Source organism: Peromyscus californicus, unplaced genomic scaffold, assembly GCF_007827085.1.
Source record: "Peromyscus californicus insignis strain IS unplaced genomic scaffold, ASM782708v3 Scaffold_13__1_contigs__length_99412109, whole genome shotgun sequence".
In the NCBI taxonomy this organism is placed as follows: Eukaryota; Metazoa; Chordata; class Mammalia; order Rodentia; family Cricetidae; genus Peromyscus; species Peromyscus californicus.
In genome coordinates this window covers 58,613,335-58,633,078 of record NW_026294424.1, presented here as the reverse complement: position 1 = coordinate 58,633,078, position 19,744 = coordinate 58,613,335, and the positions used below count along the sequence as shown (strand labels likewise).

Below are 19,744 nucleotides of genomic sequence, written 5' to 3'. Positions count from 1 at the left end.
ATTGAAGCGTACCTATTGATAAATTAAGTATCTACGAAATAGAGTAGGCAAGCTTAGAGATGTTCTGTGAGTCAACTAAGGTTAATTTAACAAGCCCAGGTTATTGACCCATCTGTGTACCATCTTTATATATATTAAATATACTACTTTATGGTTTTGGTGTTTCCTACATGAACGGCAAATTGGCAGACGTTCATGCTACCGTCATCAGGGCCATCATAAGCTTCACTGTTTTTAAAATTTTTTAAATTTTAACTTAATTCATTTGTGTATTTTGTGGTCTGTGTGAGTGTATGGTGTATGTGTGCAGGTAGCCAAGGGAGCCAGAAGCAGGGCTCGGATCTCGAGTCACAGGGAGTTGTGGGCCACCTGATGTGGGTGCTGGGGATGGAACTCAGGTCCTCTGTGAGTGCTCTTACCCATGAGCCATCTTTCCAGCCTCTGAACTTCAGTCTTTAGGGGGAAAAACACCAACAAACAAAGTTATGTGTTCCATTCTCTTACTTTAATGTTCTTTTTCCTGGGAGAAGGGATGGAACCATGTTTGATATTTGTGTTGTGGTGGTGTTGTTGTTTCAAGAGACAGGGTTTTGCTGTGTTGCCAGTCTGGCCTCAGACTCTTTTTTTTGTTTTCTTTTTTGTTTTCTTGAGACAGGGTTTCTCTTTGTAGCCTTGGCTATATTGGAACTTGCTCTGTAGACCAGGCTGGCCTCAAACTCACAGAGATCTGCTTGCCTCTGCCTCCCGAGTGCTAGGATTAAAGGAGTGAGCCACCACCACCACCGGTCACGGCCTCAGACTCTGAAGGCTGATGCAGCCCTACTGTCTCGGCCCCCTGAGTAGCTGGGACGACAGGTGCCCAGCTATATGGTGTTTTTTTTGTTGTTGTTTGGTCGGTTGTTCTGGTGGTACCGAGGATCAAACCCAGGTGCTCAGGCACGCTGACTCCATTTCTCAGGCTGTCAACTTTTGTCAGGAAGCAGTCGTAAGAAGCCTTAGTCATGAGCCCTCGCCCACTCCCCCACCGGCTCCCTTTCTTTGCTTTATTGCTCGTAGATGATTTCTCCCTGTTCCATTTTTGCTTGTTTTCAAGGACAGCGCAAGCCGTGAAAGTTATCTTCTGGCTGTGCTGGCTGAGGACTTTTTAAGCCTTCTTGAAACGGGGCCGTCACTCATCCTCATGGCTTGATGAGAGACCAAAAGGTGGCGGCTCAGGTGCGGCTCTCTCCTTCCCTCCTCAGCTCAGCTTCTGTGAACTTCGTGGGAAGGGCTTTAGAATTATCTGCATAGGGGGGCCAATGCCCCTGGTGTTCTTGGAAGTGGCTTCAGGGCGCAGGTGTTGGGCCTCCTTTGCAGTGACTTTACATGCCACGTTTCCACTGTCATAGTAGTTTTGTGGACCAGGCTTCCCTGTGGAGTGAGGAGACGATAATTCGGGTGACTCTGCTTCCCTGTCCCTGCCAGAAGGGTTCGACAGCTTGACTGTGGAGTCATGTTGCTGCTCCTCGTGGTATCGTCTCCAAAGTCTCCACATAGACTTTGAGCCAGGCCGGCATGCAACTTCCTGAAGGACTGCTTCCCTCCTCCTCGGAACGGGGAAGGCCACAGCTGCACCAGGATCCTATACCAGCCAGGTCTCACTTCCTTATTTATAAAGGGTGAGAATCAGACAAGATTGCCTCTAAGATCCCTTTTGTCACCAGCCAATGGGCTAAAGAAGACTAAAACACATGAGCAGGACATGCTGGTCTATACCTAACTTCCCAGCACTTGGGGGCCAGAGGCAGGAGGATTGCTGTGAGTTCCAGGCCAGCCATGAACATGATGCGATCCTGTCTCAAAAATGTAAGTGAGAAGGGTTTAAAAACGTGTCCACAGTGCATTTAAAGTGCTGCATGTGTGACTGGCACAGAGCAGTCCCTGTGGAAATGAGACGAGTCACTGCGATGACAGATTTTAGGACTATGGCCGGGAGGCTTGCAATAGATTAGATTCCCAGGAAGATGACATTTGCTGCCCTTCATGGGTGTGAAATCCCTGAAGTTGATGAAGGACTAAGAATGCCCAGTGCAACCAGAAGTGATGGGCAGCGTGTGGTGCAGAGGGGAAGGGTTCTTCTGGTGGGCAAAGCCCTCCACTCGTCGACGTCTATCACTTGATGCTGGTATATGTGTTTTTAATGAGGCTATCTCATTATCAGTATAGTCTTGTGACTTGGCCAGCCTTATTATCTCAAGGGCACTGTCATATGCTGTATCCAAAGACAGTATATAGATGACATATTGTGACTCCTGTTTCCCATAATAGATATGGGTGTGTCCGATAAGAACCCGGGATGAGCAATTCTTTCTCCATGACCCAGATATGGAGACCGACTTTGGTCTGCAGTTACTGTACAGTTTCCCAGCACCTGCCATTTCTGTGGTTCCGTATACATCTGGATTCCTGGCAGTCCCACCTCAGTTTAGGACTTCTCAATCTGGCTTCTCTAGGTCTCGGGGTATTTGTGAAGTCCTTGCAGTTCCTTACAGAACTGCACACGTATGGGTGTATTTCCATCAGAGCAATGCCAGCCAGAACAAAAGAGTAAAAGAAATGCAGCTGGGAATGGTAACGTACACGTATAATCACCGCACTGAGGCAGGGGGATTGCTCTGAGTTTGAGGTCAGCCTGAGTTACCAAGTTGCTCCAGGGCAACTTGGGCCACAGAGTAAGAACTTGTCTCAAAATGAAACAGCAAAGCAAAGAATAACAACAACAACAACAACAAAATGAATAAAACCCGAAACGGCACGAGGTGTTCATGAAGGTGTTCCAACCAGGGAGGGATTAACATGACTTTTGAGAGATTAAGAAATAACCCCAGCCCAGTGATCCCCAAATGCTTCTTTGCTCCCCAGCCACAGCCCTTCCTGCTCCACACACCCCGTTCCTCCCTTCCCAAGCGATGCCATGGTGTTCATGGTGTCAGCCAGCTGTCTGGGACAGAGCCCAGGGTGGCTGAGAGGTCTAAGCCGCTCCCATGAGGAAGTGTGAAGACTTGGCACTTTCTTTGTCCTTAGAAAGGGAGACTGTCCCCCCCCAACCTCCCCCCAACTTAAATGTCATAGGATAGTTTCCAGGGGAAGAAAAGAAAAACCGGCTTTAACATTAGCAGTTTAAGAGTGTAAAATAAGCGTTGCAGGGTGAGACTTAAAAATGTTGAATTAATTTGTTTTAAGGGAAAAAGGGCTGCTTTCCACTTCTGTTTGTGAAGAGTGACCCCTGGATGCCTGGTTTTGCCTCTAGGCTGGCAGGGATCACAGGACCACACCCTAAGGCGGCTCTTGGCGAGGTCAGTCACTCTTCCTCCTCTCTACTTTTCTTCCTGTTCATCCATTCCACCCCTCAAAACACCCCAACCCCTCTTCTCTCTCTCATTCACACACACACACACACACACACACACACACATTTTATTTATTATTATTATTATTATTATTATTATTATTATTATTATTATTGGTTTTTCGAGACAGGGTTTCTCTGTGTAGCTTTGCGCCTTTCCTGGAACTCGCTTTGTAGACCAGGCTGGCCTCGAACTCACAGAGATCCTCCTGCCTCTGCCTCCCGAGTGCTGGGATTAAAGGCATGTGCCACCATGGCCTGGCGGGTTAGGAATATCTTAAAGAGATACTAGCCACCATGGATCTATTTGGGGGAAAGGAAGTGGATTTTAGTCAAATGTGACTTTGAATATACAAAACGTCTCTTTTTAACAACGGAGACTGGCCTGGGAGATGGCTCTGGAGGTAAAATGCTTATCACATATTCGAGAGGATCCGAGTTTGATGCCCAGCACCCACATAAGCAGTCGCTGCATGTGTCAACGTCTGCAATCCCAGTGCTAGGGAGGAAGAGACAAGTGGATCTCTGGGGCTCCGCCGGCCAGAAAGCCTAGCTGAATGTGTGAGCTCCAGGTTTGGTGAGAGATGAAGTCTCAAAGCAACAACCAACAACAGTCTTTGGCCTACACATGCATGTATACACACTTGCACATGCACCTGCACACACATGAACACATCTGCACAGCAGGCTTATAGATATCTATCTAGACAAATAAATTGTGAAGCCTCTGCCGCTATTTAGATGAGGGAGTCCATTCGTTCAAGAGTTAATGTGCATAAGATGCTGGCATGCAATTCTAGAAACTTTCCTTTTGGTATGTGTCGTGTATGAAACAATCAACAACAATAATGTTTGGTCAGACTTCTGAAATAGAAAAGCTGAAGTGATTGGAGAAATGTACCAGGTCACCCACAGACGGATATTCAGTGTCACTCAAAATACAAGTGGTGGAGCCTGGCGGTGGTGGCGCACGCCTTTAATCCCAGCACTCGGGAGGCAGAGCCAGGTGGATCTCTGTGAGTTTGAGGCCAGCCTGGACTACAGAGCGAGAGCCAGGATGGGCACCAAAACAGCACAGAGAAACCCTGTCTTGAAAAACCATTAAAAAAAAAATACAAGTGGTGGGTCCGAGGGATAGGGTACTTGTTATGATACAGCACATGGGAGGCATTGGCAGTTTTGGACCAAGGTGCCCTGCAGCGGCAGACGCTGTCACCGTGATGGCGGCAGTGGTGGCGGTGGCTGGTGGCATGGCAGGATGGAATCACACCCCTGGCACACATGTCCACGGGGAAAAGAGTTTATTTTGGGAGGGGAGGGGAGGAGAAAGGAGAGAAAGAAAGAGATAGGAAAGTGAGAGAGAGAGAGAGAGAGAGAGAGAGAGAGAGAGAGAGAGAGAGAGAGAGAGAGAGAGAGGTGCGGGCTACCTCTAGCGAGAGGGGGAGAGAGGAAGAGGGGAGGGTTTTTTTCCTCTTAAGGGGGCTTTAAGGTAAGATGCTGTCAGGACGCTGGGTGGGTTTCCAAGGGGAGGGTCAGAAAACCAACAATACTGTTCAGCAGTCAAGTGCAACAGCAAACTGCCTCCATTGGATCTTCAAAGATGAATCTCAACATTAGTGTTGAACAAAGAAAACAAGCTTTAGGGATGCACAAGCTTCACTCTGTGTGTGGTGGTGGAGGGCGTGTGCCTAGCCCGTTATTAAGTGTGGGCACTTGTTTTTAGTGATCTGGAGAGAAATACAGGGTGACCATGCCGGGGACAACGTAAGTTTCAACTGTTTGTGCTGGTGACTGACTGGCTCTGTTGGTGACCTCTGGAGGCCTGGCTTTTTTTCTACAGAAAGCATATGCGGTTTTGTGACTATCCTGCCGCCGTCTAATGGGCTATGGGACTTCCTGGTAACCACAGCCTCACCCAGGTCCAGAGAGCCAAGTCTCTTCCATTTATGTGTGTGTGTGTGTGTGTGTGTGTGTGTGTGTGTGGCTTTTGGCATAGCTATAAATAAATAAATACATAACCAAAAATGCAGAAATGCTAAAAGAACGGTACCGCCAGCCCAATATATTTTCAGTATTTGCAATTTATCCTTCACGGTGTCTGGTGAATTCTTCTACCTCTGATCCCATCCACAGCCTACATTTGAAGTCCTGTGCCAATAGCCTGCCAGCTATGCCTCTGCATGGCCCCATGACTGGGCCCCAGTCATGGGCAGAAGGCCATGCTCCAAGCAGGCTGTCAGCCTGACTCTGAGAGGGCCTGAGAAGGCAAGTGCTCCTGACTGCTGTCCTTCCTCCCAGGAGGGTCCTCCTCCCAGGCAGGGGGATCTGTGGCTTCTCTTCGGCGACATAAGGCAGGCTCCAGACCATGCATGTGCCCTCCAACACAGAATAAAGACATTTTTACCTTCCCAGCCATCCTCCCTGGCCTCCAAGCAGGGCATTTAAGGTCAAACAGACTTTGAGTACACACCCTGTGCCAGCCAGGCCCCACCCAGGGAGAGAACTGGGGCTAGATATATGGCTACAGTTTAATAGCTCTGTAAAATGTCCAGCCATCTTACTATTTTTTTTTAAAAGCAGAAAATGTTCATCCCTAAGAAAAAGTTGCAAAGAGGCATAAACTACTTAAAATGGAAATCTATTTTACTTTATCAGAGGGAAATGGATGTTGTGTTAAAGTTGTTACTTGGGGCTTGGGGAAATTCCTGTGTAAATGGCTACAGAAGTTAATAGCTTCAGCCAATTAGGAGAACACTCTGGGAACCTTTTGAAGTCTGGTCCCTCCCGCCCCCCTCGTTTTAATATTCTATTAAGTTTTGTATACTCTAAAGCGTTCTCATTGTGAACCACTGGATGCTGTCACGAAAGAACACATTTATTTCGACAAATATACCCCCATGCAACCACAGGCTAATGCACATTTTACAGGATCAAAAGGCAAACAATAGAATTAGGCATCAATTTCAGGGACTCAAGAGCCGTAAATCCAGGCTTGCACCAGAGCCCTGGGCAAGGTTGGTAGGTTAGCCGGTTATGAATCCAATTTTCTAAGCTCGCTGAGAAGAGCTGAGGACAACTTCCCCAGACAAATGAACAAGAAGGAAAGTGTCTGTTGGTTTTCCTTTGCTCTTTCCAGATCCTGGCTAAGGGCATACTGAGCCAGCAGGTTTACCAGGAAGCTGTTGAGCATGCGCAGAAGCATTTTCTGCAGGATGCACTTCTTCTGGACCGTTGCCAAGGGTTTTCCATTCTTCTGTGGTAGGCGTTTCTTGAATGTTGTCGTGTAACCAAACAAAGAGCATTTGCTTAAAGGGTAGAAAATGGTGAAAATCCATGTTTTCTTTTTTAAAAAGCAGGTTAAGCTGGGCAGTAGTGGTGGTGGCGCACACCTTTAATCCCAGCACTCAGGAGGCAGAGGCAGGCAGATCTCTGTGAGTTCGAGGCCAACCTGGTCTACTGAGCTCCAGAACAGCCAGGGCTACACAGAGTAACCCTGTCTCTAAGACACAAACAAACAAACAAAAAAACCATAAAACAAAACAAAACAAAAAACGGTTGAACAGCAATCCAAGCCAAAGACAAGACCAAGAGAGACCCCACTATTCCTCCAAGTGTGTTTCAGTTAAAGTATTGTGATTTTATTTTCCCTTGTAACAGAGTCATAACTTTTCTGAAGTTTTGATATACTAGTAATACTGTTTTCTAGAAAGTAATCCCCAAGGCCTGCTTTCCTCTGATGTCATTAGATGGTTTTCAAAACTGAATTTTCACTTTAGACATTTCTCATGCTTTTTAAAACAGTATGGGAGCCCCTGGCAAGTGTAAAGGAAACCTGGAAGTATAGAGAAATTTCTGAGACAGAATTTCTTTGTCACTTCTAATTCCCAAATTCTGCTTACAAGAGAAAAAAAAAATCTGAAAAATGTTTTTGTTTGGAGCAGACAATACTTTTTTTCCCCCCAGAGACAGGTAGTTTTGGTGTCTTTCCTGGAACTCACTCTGTAGCCCAGGCTGGTCTCCAATTCACAAAGGTGTACCTGCCTCTGCCTCCCGAGTGCTGAGATCAAAGGCGTGCGTGGCTGCTAGAGCAGACAATACTTTAAGACTACTGCTAATTCATAGGGATGGAGAGACAGGACAGTGGTAAAGAGCACTTACTCTGGCAGAGGACTCAAATTCTGTTCCTATAAAGGATGGCTCACAACCACCTGTAACTCCAGGTCCAGGGGATCCAATACCATCTTCTGATCTCTGAGGGCACTTTTACCCACCTGTACATATCCACACACAGACACAGACACAGACACAGACACAGACACAGACATACACACACACACACACACACACACACACACACACACACACACACACGCTAGTTAAAAATGGGATGTCTTTCTGTACGCTGTGAATAGTGTTGCTCTGATTGGTTGATAAATAAAGCTGCATTGGCCTGTGGCAGGGCAGGATAGGTTAGGTGGTACATTCAAACTGAAGACAAGATGAAGAAAAGTGAAGTCGGGGGAGACTCGAGCTTGAGGCCCAAGGAGCAACAAGGTGCCAGCAGACCGGTAACGCCATGGCCACGTGGCAACATATAGGTTAATAAAATGGGTTGAGTTAAGTTATAAGAGCTAGCTAGCAAGAAGCCTGACCCATAGGCCATATAATTTTGTAGGGCCCTGCCCGCCCCCCCTCCCGTTTTGGGTAGCTGTTGCCTTGCTTGCTGACCTTAACCTTGATGTCCTTCCTATGCTAATCCCCTGCCAGTTTCCTCCTTCCTGAGGTTCTTTGTGTATTCTGCATTTGGTGTAAACAGCTTAGATGCCAGAATGTAAAACATCGGTAGGGTTCTCCCATTGTGCTGTAAGCCTGTATTTAAGGTTTCCTTCCTTCTTCAATAAACGACATTCTGCACTCTGCTGAGGCGAATGACCCGCCGTCTCTTGTCTCTGTTTTTTGATCCACAGCCCCTCACTCGGACATGGCATGGTGAACGGGTGGTGGTAGCGTGGGCGTTACCGCTACATAATTTACAATTAATATTAAGCCTCTGAGTGATTATTTTATAAGCAGCTTCAGGACCTCGGGGCTGGGTGGGACTGGAGAAACTTACGGCTACAATACATCATTAAAAACTATTGCTAATTCAATGTTAAATTCTAAGCTTAAATTTTGACACACTAAAAAAATACATAAATATTGCTCCACCAGTTATTTTCCTTCCTTCCTTCCTTCCTCCCTTCCTTCCTTCCTTCCTTCCTTCCTCCCTCCCTCCCTCCCTCCCTCCCTCCCTCCCTCCCTCCCTTCCTTCCTTCCTTCCTTCCTTTCTCTTTTTCTTTCGAGACAGGGTTTCTCTGTGTAGCCTTGGTTGTCCTGGAACTCATGCCATGGACCAGGCTGGCCTCGAACTCACAGAGATCCGCCTGCCTCTGCCTGCTGAATGCTGGGATTAAAGGCATGTGCAGCCACCACAGCTTGACCTAGCCATTTTTAGAAAATTTACTATTTTCTAATAGTAAATACTCGAATCCTCCCACATACCATATTGTTGTTTTGTTCGCTTGTTCATGTTTTTGTTTTCCGCACTGGGCATTGAGACAGCAGCCTTGCAAGTGGCAGCCGCACTCTCCCCCTCCCCCCAAGTACTTCCTCTTCCGTTGTCTCTCTTTTGTTTCTCTTTTCTTTTTAAATCTGAGACAGGGTCTTGGCTATTATAGTGGTAAAACACCATGACCAAGGGAACCTATGGAACAGTCAGCGGTTCTCGACCTTCCTAACACGGCGACCCTTGAATGCACTTCCTCACGGTGTGGTGACCCCCAACCATAACATTGTTTTGTTGCCACTTCACAACTGTAACTTTGCTACGGTTATGAATCATAACATAACATCTGATATGCAGTCCCTATGAAAGTGTCATTTAACCCCCTGTAGGGGTGACAACTCGCAGGTTGGGAACCGCTGCTAAAGGAGGAGTTTGCTTGGGCTTGGAGTTCTAGAAGGTTAGAGACCGTGGCGGCTGAGCAAAGGCAGAGCAAGAAGCTGAGGACACATCTTTTACCACAAGATAAAGCAGAGAAAAGGAGCTCAAGATATCCTGAGTCTTCAAACTCTCAAAGCCCAGTTCCGGTGACACCCTGTCTCCCCTGAAACTCCCAAACTCCCAAACAATGTCTGTTGGCATTCAGACCCACCCCTTGGGGACCCGCCCAGCATCCTGACATGGGTCCCCTTTAAGAAAAAACTGCTCCCTCTCTTCTTTCCCCTCTCTCTGGCTCTGAAGTAGTGTGTGCACTTCCTCTCTTCCTTCCTTTTTCTCTTTCTTTCCTTTCCTATCCTCCTTTCTCCCTGCCCCCTAGTAAAACTTTCCACGTGGATGCTGTGTCTGCATGGTGTGAGTAACTCTCCACCACGTCACGCTGCCGCCAGCCTCGTCTGCGTGGTGTGTCTCCTCTACCCGCTGTGCCCCTTGGCTCCACCCACCAAGGCCTCTGGTGTACTGTTTTACAACAATGTCATCAATTAGGGACCAAGTATTCAAATCCTGAGACTACAGGGGGCATTGCTCATTCAGAACATCACATCCACTTCCTGGCCCTCATAGTCTTGTGGATGTGTGATAACGCAAAAATACACATAGTCCAACTTTAAAACTCCTCATCGTCTCTTACACTTGCAATACTGTTTTAAAACCCAAGGTTCAGAGTCTCTTTCAAGACTCAAGGCAGTCTCTTCTCTCTAAGCCCCTGTAAAATCAAAACACAACTTACATACGTTCCACATGCAATGGCACAGAATATAAATTAACATTCCGAAAAGAAGGAAGGGGGGCACAGTGAGGAAATAGTGGACCAAAGGAAGACTGAAGCCCGGGAGGGAAACGTCCAAGCCTTGTGGCTCCATGTCTGGTGTCAAAAGGCTCAGATGGCTCTGCCCTTCAGGTGCTGCTGGCTATAACCTGCTTCTCTCTCTTGGTCCGGTTCCATTCCCCCTGTAGAGCGTTCCTCAGCAGATATCTCAAAGCTGTGGCATCTCCAACATCTTGGAGGCTCCACTGCAAACCGGGCTTCGTTTCTACAACTTCGCACAATGACCTCTCGGGGTCTCTCTCCACGCAGGATATCCCCCACACATTACCTGGCCTCAAGAGCTGTCGGAAACCATGGAGGAAGATTCCACTACCCATTTACTCTTGCATCCTTGCCACGAGGAGGACGCCGCCAAGCTCGGCTGCCAGCTTGGGCTGGACTCTGTTCACTTGAATCACGTTTGCAGCAGCGTTTGTTGGTTGTTCCTTTCTGGGAGAAGACGATTTTTCTTCCGCAAGTGGGAAGCTTAGGTGAGTGGGATTTTAATGAGGGCAACCTTTGGTTTATTCCAGTGCAGACTAGGCCTTTGCCTAAAACAATAATCTTAACGGCTGCAGCCTCTCTCCCAGCACAGGCCTTGGCTGTAATATTAAACTTATCAGTGACTTTCCCCTCTCCTAATAGCACATTTTGTACAACATTTTGTATTTTTTTTCTCTCCCCCATTTGCTATTTTTCACTGTAGACCTGCATAAGAGTGATTACCAATAACCACACGACAACGATGCTAGTACTAGGCTGTCTTGAAAGCTCCTCCACCAAATAAGTTAGACTACTTTTAAATCTAGTCCCAGACATTCTTGGGACATGGACTGAAGGAGGCCTCATTCTTTGCCAAAAATTCACAAGAATGATCTCTGTCCCAGCAGCTGATTTGGTTTTCCTCTGAAACCTTCAGCTGGGCCTCCACAGTCTGTGTAGCTCCGAGCCCCACTGTCCTCCAAGCTCCTGCTATGAGGGCTTACTAAGCTTTGCTTTGAGTGTTCAACTGGTTTTTCCAGTTCAAAGTTCAAAATGTCCTGTTTACGGTTTCTAGTGCCGTCCTATCACACCATAACTGGACATCAAATTGGGGAGGAAAGGGTTAATTCGCTTAGACTTCCAGGTCATCCTCCATCACCAAGGAAACTCAGAGCAGGAACTCCAGCAGGGCAGGAACCTGGAGGCTGGAGCTACTACAGAGGCCATGGAGGGATGCTGCTTCCTGGCTTACCTCCCCTGGCTTGTTCAGCCTGCTTTCTTATAGAACCCAGGACCACCAGCCCAGGTTGGCACTGCCCACGGTGAGCTGGGCCCTCCCACTTCAATTGTCAGTCCAGTGGACATTAAGCTAGCCAGCACACAAAGCCTTCTACGTTCCCCATAAAAGCTACACGGCTGGGTCTGTTGCTGCAATAGCCCACTCTCTATTACCGATTTCTGTATTAGTTACTTTCTACTGCCGTGATCAAACACTGTGATCAAAGCAACTTGTAGAAGAAGAAGGCTGTTTGGTGTATACTTCCGGAGGTTTAGAGTCCAGGATGGCTGAGCGAAGGCCACAGCATCAAGGGCAGGAAGCTGAGGGTCACATCTTGAACAGCAAATATGAAGCCGAGAGAACAAATATAAAATGGCATGAATCTTTTAATTCTCAAAGCCTGCCTTCGATGACGTACCTTCACCAACAGGGCCACACCTCCTAAACCTTTCAAACGATACTGTCCAAGTATTCAAATGTCCGAGACTATGGGGGACAGCTCTCACTGAAATTATTATGGTTACCCTTGATCTCACTGTAGCCCAGGCAGTCCTGGAACCTCTGATTGAATTCTGCCTTCTGAACAGTTGGGATTACAGGTATGTACCTCCAGGCCTGGCGCCACCTCACTTTAACAAGGTTTCAATTAATACCCAGTCTCACCCAGTGATAATATAATTTGTGGCCAGGCAGTGGTGGTGCACACCTTTAATCCCAGCACTTGGGAGGCAGAGGCAGGTGGATCTCTGTGAGTTCAAGGCCAGCCTGGTCTACAGAGTGAGATCCAGGACAGCCAAGGCTACACAGAAAAACCCTGGCTAGAAAAACTTAAAAAAAAAAAAAAGCCTTTCTGATCTTCCACTGTGCAGTAGGAATGCTAACACTGAATGCCATATTCACCGTGATGCTGTGAGGATTATCGATGTCTGTAAGGGATCCCAGCAGGGCCTAAAAGGCTTGTAAAGGCTTAAAAGTTTATTAATTCATTTTTCACCTTCCTTCATTTATTCCACCAGTACAAATCAATCTGGAGATTAAAATAGAAGTAACTGATGTGGTTTCAGATGGTGGTTTTTTTTTTTTAGCGTTAGAGCATTTCTGGGAGCTCCATGTGTTATGTGTCCTTTGCATATACAAATTTCTGAAAGTATTCTTCAACCCAAATAAACCTGTTTTTATTTTGATGACCGTGTGACTGACTCAGATATATTTGGAGAACTGAATTACATGCGGAAGAAAGTCGATTCTGAAAAGCCAGCTCTACCTTGAAGGTGTTCTCCGTAGGAAGACAGTAAGATGGCATTTTCCTGCGTTCAGCGTTTTACTTAACTCCTGAGGCAAACCATGGCGATTCTCTTTTCCTGCCTGAAGCCTCCCTCTTGCCCTCAGGTTTGGGCTTCAGTCTTAAGCCTGGCTTCCCTCAGTTGAGTTTTGTTGTGTCCTCGGCTCCCACTGGTGAGCATCACTTCCGGGGCGCGCAGGTGCCGGCAAGCACCGCAGAGTGTCGGCTGAGATGCGGGAGGCGGCCCTAGGGTGCTGCGCAGCGGTCCTGCAGTTTCCGCTTTAGTTCTCCAACAGCAGCGCTGGGGGCCGCCCCCCTTCCTCCACAGCCTCTTTGTGAGATGGGAAGCATGGGGCCTGTCGTTTGCATTCCAGATTGAAAGGAACAGAATTCAGAGTTTTCCTCCTTTTTTGGTGCCATGACAAACCAAATGACAGGAGACGGATTTATTCTTTGGAAAAGTACACCAGTACCAGTTCCAGGGGGGAAAAGCCTCCCTCGTTTTGACTTGTAGTCATTTTTGGGCACTGCTACTCCCACTTTGACAGAGAATGTTTTTAATCAGATGGAGGATGGTAGGTTGTGTGTGGCATGGAAAATACAATTTCTTTCCCCTCCCCCTCGGCTTTCGCCAGGCAGTAAATTCCCCAATGGAACCTGTACAGCAGCAATTGCCTGGTTGGGCCAAGAGGATGGCTCGGTGTGTGAAGGAACTTGTCACCGAAGTTTCAGGACCAAACTTCAATCCTGGGGACCCACATAGTAGAAGGAGAGAACCAACTTCTTCAAGTTGTTCTTTGACCACACCCCTCCACCAGCACACACACACACACACACACACACACACACACACACACACACACACACACGCACACACGCACGCACGCACGCACGCACGCGCGCACACACAAACAAAAACTAAAATGCAATAAAAGCTTAAAAAAGAAAATTCTTGGGACTGGAGAGATGGTTCAGCTGTTAAGAGCACTGGTGTTCTTCCAGAGGACCTGGGTTCAATTCCCGGCACCCACATGGCAGCTTACAACTGTCTGTAACTCTACCTCCAGGGGATCTGACACCCTCACACACAGACATCCATGCAGGCAAAACACCAATGCACATAAAATAAAAAAGAAAAAGAAAATTCCTGGTGTTCGAGGCCAAGACTTTGTGCTACGGCATGTGTGATGCAAACCTGTGGTAGGCAGCCCTCTTAATCTTGGCTTCTGGGGTTCCGCCTTCTGCGTAGTACACACATCCCGGGCAATTGTGGCTTCCTGAAGGGTCAAGATCATTGGATACAGAGTTATTTGAGGCAGACATGGTGACATATACCTGTAATTCTAGGATTCTGGGGGCAGAGAAAGGAAAACCATTGCAAGTTTGAGGCTAGCCTGGTCCACATAGCAACACTCTGTCTTAAAAGGACAAAAAAGTAAGAATAAAGGCTCAGCTGTTACGAGCACTAGCTGCTCTTCCAGAGGACCGGGATTCAGTTCCCAGCACCCACGCGTGTGGAAAGCTGCATTGAGAAGGGCAAGTCTCAGATGAGCAGAATGAGCTATCCGAGGTGTGTGGTGGCAGAGGCCCACGTTTTTTCATGTCATGTTTGTTCCCTGACTCTGACCCAGGAGAACAGGAGCCTCCCAGGCCAGGATCCTGCACAGTCTGAAGAAAGGCCTCACTAGTGAGATGTCAGCAAGTGTAGCGCTGCAACCCTGGGCAGACCTGGGCCCTGGGGGAAAGATTGTTATGTCGGCGCGGCAGTAAGAGGGCGAGCCAGGAGTGGCCGGAAGGAGAAAGGTGATTCCCATGGTCTGGGCCAACGAAGGGTTTTGGACAGGAAAGGGAACTCATAACACAGCACACTTGACAGGAATTGTTTAAGGCTTTAAACCCTTGCCAAGTAACACGAGACTGGCCCTATAAGTATTTTAGCTATATATAGGGTGTAACCTGAAAATGCCTCCTTCTGCGGCGCTCACGCTTTTGAACTGACAGTGCCCCCCTCCAGGGAGGATAGAGTGGGGGGATGGGGTCCTGTTAGAGACAGACAAAAGTAGGGGGGCACTGCCTTTGAAGAATTTCCTCCCTTTTCATGCCTGGGGTGTAACCAGAGACCAGTGTCAACAAAAGATCCCGCTTGGGAAAGCTTTTGTGTGCAGCTCTCTTTGGGGGGGGGGGTATGACTCGCTTTCTCAGAGGTCAATGAATTGTAAATTGTATAAGTTTATGCTCTCCTGAACTCCAGGGGAGTGAGTGCTTCTGAGAGGGTGTGGGTGGGAGAGGGGTGGGTGGTGTCCCTCAAAGACATCCTGGAAACTTGTCTGTTAAGACCAGACCTGGCCACAAGAAATCCTCCCACTTGGAAGAGAGCAGGAAATGTATGTGGGTTTGGATGTTCACATCTGAATTTGCTCTAGCAAATCAATCCGTATTAAATTTCGAAAATAAGGTACCATGGCAAGTTCAGAGACGGCAAAGATGGTAAAATCAGTTATTTGGTCTGACTGATTAAGCTCCTGCAGTAGTTAGAGCTACTTATGTGCCTCCCTCAAGCACCTACTTTAGCTGGTTCTTAATCACTCTGTGTGTGTGTGTGTGTGTGTGTGTGTGTGTGTGTGTGTGTGTGTGTGTGTGTTGGGGGAGGGGTGTGGTCAAAGATGAGACTGACATCTCCATTGTTCTTCTCCTTATTCACTGAGGGAGGGTCTCTCAGTTGAACCCAGAGCTCACCGATTCTGCTGGTCTAGCTAGCTTGAGATCCTTTCTCCCCTTTCCACATGCCAAGATTACAGGCAGACCCCCATGCCCACCTGGCACTGACCTGGGTTCTGGGGATCTGAACTCCAGTTTTCATGCTTTGTCCACTAAGCCATGTCCTTGCCTCCCTGCCCCCCCCCCCCGTCCCCATCCCCCCCAATAACTCCAATCATTTTTGATCTATATTTCCTCACCCTCCAAAGTCCTTCACCCTCTGGCTTGGCAAAGGATGTGACACTAGTGCTTGACGGGCGTTTGTCCCATTCAAGGCACTGTACTGAATACTCAAGACACAGAGCAGGACAGAGGTCTAGGCTTTCCCCCGCTCAGAACGTATAATCTGTGTTGGAGGAAAACAGGCTGCAAAGCAAGCCAGTGACGTCATTGATCGGTAGTTGGTACACACTACCTAGAAACGGAAGGGAAATCCAGGAGGTAGAGGTGGCATCTTTCGGGAAATGGGGCTGCAGCCTAGTGAGGGAGCACGTACCTGCTTCCAACTGAAGGTTGCTCTAGACGAGGGGGTGGGGTGAAGGGACAGTGGGGGAAGTACAGTTGACGGGAATCTGTTGCTGCAGACCTGGGGCCCTCGTGGGTCACTGCAAAGACTGAATTTCCTTGTGGGTGAGATGGGAAGCCTCTAGAATGTCTTCAGAAGTGAGATGAACGTTTTGGCTGGTGTTTTAAAAATAAATCCAAGGGGGCAAAGATGGGAGCCGAGAAACAGGATACAGTGATCTACGCAAGAGGTGATGGTGGCTGGGTCTAGAGATTTTCCAGATCTGAAGTGTTGGGGAAGGACAGCTGGCAAGATTTCCCGCTGAGTGGAATTCTAAGCAGGAAAGAAACAAAGGTGAGTCAGCACCTTACCCCTGAGCAGGGAGATGGTGGAGACTGACCCCCACCCTTTTCTCAAGGTCACTGTCAGCAATCCAGTTTCACCCAGATCTGGAGAAGAAAACAAGAACAACATTCTGGCTAACGTGGTTAACTCATGGGTTCTTCTGGGTGAACAGAAGCCGAGGAGTCAGCCCTAGACTCTGGGCTCCTTCAGGCAGGGCTCAGGAGGAATTTGGATGCCACAAAGGGAGATCAGGCCAGAGAGAACTGTGAGAAGAATTGGGTCCTGGTTTGGCGGGTGTGTGTTTCCAGAGCCGTGGCTTCTGCCAGCAGAACAATATCGTTTATCCTTCCATCTGCTGAGCGTTTATGCTACTCCACTGTGATAGCTGCTTTCTTCTAAGATGAATAAAATCCTGCCTGGGAGAAATTCTTATAGTGTGCTCGAATGATGGGTATACAGGATGCTATGGTAGTCCAGATTGAAAGCCCTCTTCTGTGTGTGTGTGTGTGTGTGTGTGTGTGTGCACAAAGGAGAAGTCACTTGATGGCTTGTCTGGTTCACCTCAATTCCTCATTTCTGGAGCCATGTGACCATAATCTCTGGTCAGAGACCATGTGAAGAGTCCTAATATGTTAGAGAGAGTCCCCGGGTTAGTCTCGTTGTCCCTAGCAGTGATAACTCTCTTAACCATTTTGTAAACCTTCTCTTGCACTCTGGTTCCAGCTGCTAAGGAACTTTTCTAGTTTCAAAGCTGTTGACTTTCAGAGGTTCTTTGTGTTTTTCTCATCTAAAGCCCGGACTTTGGAGAAAATCCCACTTCCCCTTCTCTGTACCAGTCTTAACAACATTTTACAAACGAGGCCGAGGGAAGTTAAGTAATTTGTCTAAATTCACATAGCTAGAGAAGGAAAAGGCACTGAATTTTCACCCAATATTCAAAGCTCTGGCTGGTTCGGTCTTACTGAATGTATCCCTTCAAAACTCATATGTGGAAATCCTAGGTGAAAAATTGAGGATGTAGAGCCTTGAGGAGGTAGGTGATTAGGCCATGAGGCTGGAACCCTTAGGACTGGGATTGGTGCCCTTTCTAACAAAAGAAACCAGAGAGAGTGGCCCACTTCACCATGTGAGAGGACAGTGACGTCCACCAGTTATGATGGAGCCGGCACTTAACGGATACTGCCGGGATCTTGATCTTTGACCTCCTGTCCTTCAGAATTATAAAAAATACTTTTCTGTTGTTTATTTATCCTCAAGTGTCTTATTGTAGTAGCTTTCAGATGGCCATGTCTAAAATAGTCATAACTTCTTAAACTCAGAGTTTTCTAGGAGGAAAGACAAAATACTTGCTTTGTCATTTTAGAAGCTTTTGGTTTTTGTTTTTTAACTAAGGTCCTGTTTGTCCTTTTAGTCTATGCTCATTTCTGCCTCTAAGGTGTGTGTGGTATTTTAAAAGTGAATATAGTTTGTTTTTTCAAGTCTAAAGTCTCATATATGAGCTTTTGTGATCATGTCTGTATTTTAATTAATTAACTAATTAATTAAAGTGTGTGTGTGTGTGTGTGTAGACCTGTATGTGCCATGGCATGCATATGGAGATCAAAGGACAATCTTTGGGAATCCATTGTCTCCTTCCACTCGGTTAAGGCTGGATCTTTCTTGTTTCTGCTACTGAGCTGATTGCCTTAGTCAGTGTTCTATTGTAGTGGGTAGCCATTCCATCTTTGGTCTGGAAGTTCCAACCCCCATTGAGGCTTTGGTAACTATCACGCCCAGGGAGGACCCTGAAGACCTGAGATCCGGACTGCCACGCACTCTCTCTTGCGGCTGTGAGCCCGGACACTAGAGGTGAATGGAGGAGAGTTCTCCAGAGAACATCGCCGGACTACTGCTGCATCTTTCCCAGAACCCTCAACCTACCTATCCCTTCATTTGTAAGTTGCGCCATTAAATAAATCTCCTTTTATGTACGTGGAGTGGCCTTAATAATTTCACCAATCCCTGGCACCCAACGTGGGGCAAATTCCAAAGGCCTGGGTGGCTCCCTCCCTCAGCCTCCTCCCCGGCTGGCAGGTACCTAAACTAGGCTGCAAAGTTCCATATAACCAGGGAATGCCTACATGGTTCCATTCCCAAAAAAGGGAGCAGCTAGTCCGATCTCAGTTCCCTAGCTTAGCCCCGAGACCAGCGAAATACCGCTGTGAGTGAGGCATTCCCCTGCTCCCTGAGTGCCGCCTCCGGCTCCCCGCCATCTGGATTCCTGAATTCAGCTGCAGTCAGCCAAGGTCACCAGCAGGCCCCCTTTTGCTGTGAAGAGACACCATGACTGCAGCAACTCTTATAAAGGAAAACATTTAATTGGGTGGCTTACAGTTTCAGAGGCTTAGTCCATTATCATCACAGTGGGATATGGCGGCATGTAGGCAGACATGGTGCTGGAGAAGGAGCTAAGAGTTCTACATCTGGATCTTCAGGAAGAGACTGAGACACACTAGGTCTGGCTTGAGCTTCTGAGACCTCAAAGTCCACCCCCCAGTGACACACTCCCTCCAACAGTGCCACACCTACTCTAACAAGGCCACACCCACTAGCGCTAGTCTCTATGAGCCTAGGGGGCCATTTTAATTTAAACTACTACATTCTACTCCCTGGCCCCCACAGGCTTATAGCTATAACATAATGCAAATTGCATTTACTCCAACTTCAAAAGTCCCCATAGTCTATTAACTCAAGACTGTTAAAAGTTGAAAGTCTCTTCTGACATTCATGCAGTCTCTTAACTGTAATCCCCCGTAAAATCATAATAAAAAAGCAGATCACATACTTCAACATACAATGGCATGGGATATACAATTCCAGTCCAAAACATAGGAAATACTGGACAAAACAAGACCAAAAACCAGCTGGGTAAACTCCAAACTCTGCCTCTCCATATCTGATGTCAAAATGTTCTTCAGATCTCCAATTCATTTCAGCTTTGTTGACTGCAACACACTTCTTTCTCTTGGGCTGATTCCACTCCCTGTTAGCAGCTCTCCTTGGCAGGTATCCCATGACTCTGTCATCTCCAACATTTTGGGGTCTCCAAGGCAATCCAAGCTTTACCTTTACAGCTTCACACAATGACCTCTCTAGACCTCCATTCAGGGACACCGCTGCCACATGCCTGGCCTCAGCAGCTTTCCTTAATCACAGAGGGAGATTCCATAACTCCTTTCTTCTATCCCTGACTCTAAAGCCAGAACCACATGACCAAAGCTGCCAAGTTCTGCTGCTTGCTGGGACTGACTTTAGAGCCCTCTTTTTATTCACAAAGAACTAAACAGTAGTGCAGCTCATTCCATTACTTAGCTCCCAT

The 19,744-nt window shown here is 47.4% G+C and overlaps 2 long non-coding RNA genes across 2 annotated transcripts in view; both read left to right on the top strand.

The window, feature by feature from the left end:
• Positions 1-239: 239 nt before the first annotated feature.
• LOC128108455 (uncharacterized) lies at positions 240-8,619 on the top strand. The gene is made up of 3 exons (XR_008217475.1): positions 240-1,845; positions 5,229-5,307; positions 6,525-8,619. It is a non-coding gene; the product is annotated as an uncharacterized LOC128108455 (long non-coding RNA).
• A 9,366-nt stretch (positions 8,620-17,985) lies between these two features.
• LOC128108453 (uncharacterized) overlaps positions 17,986-19,744 on the top strand; it is a 53,386-nt gene continuing 51,627 nt past the window's right edge. The window contains exon 1 of the long non-coding RNA XR_008217474.1: positions 17,986-18,320. This is a non-coding gene — a long non-coding RNA (uncharacterized LOC128108453). The remainder of the gene's footprint in view (positions 18,321-19,744) is intronic.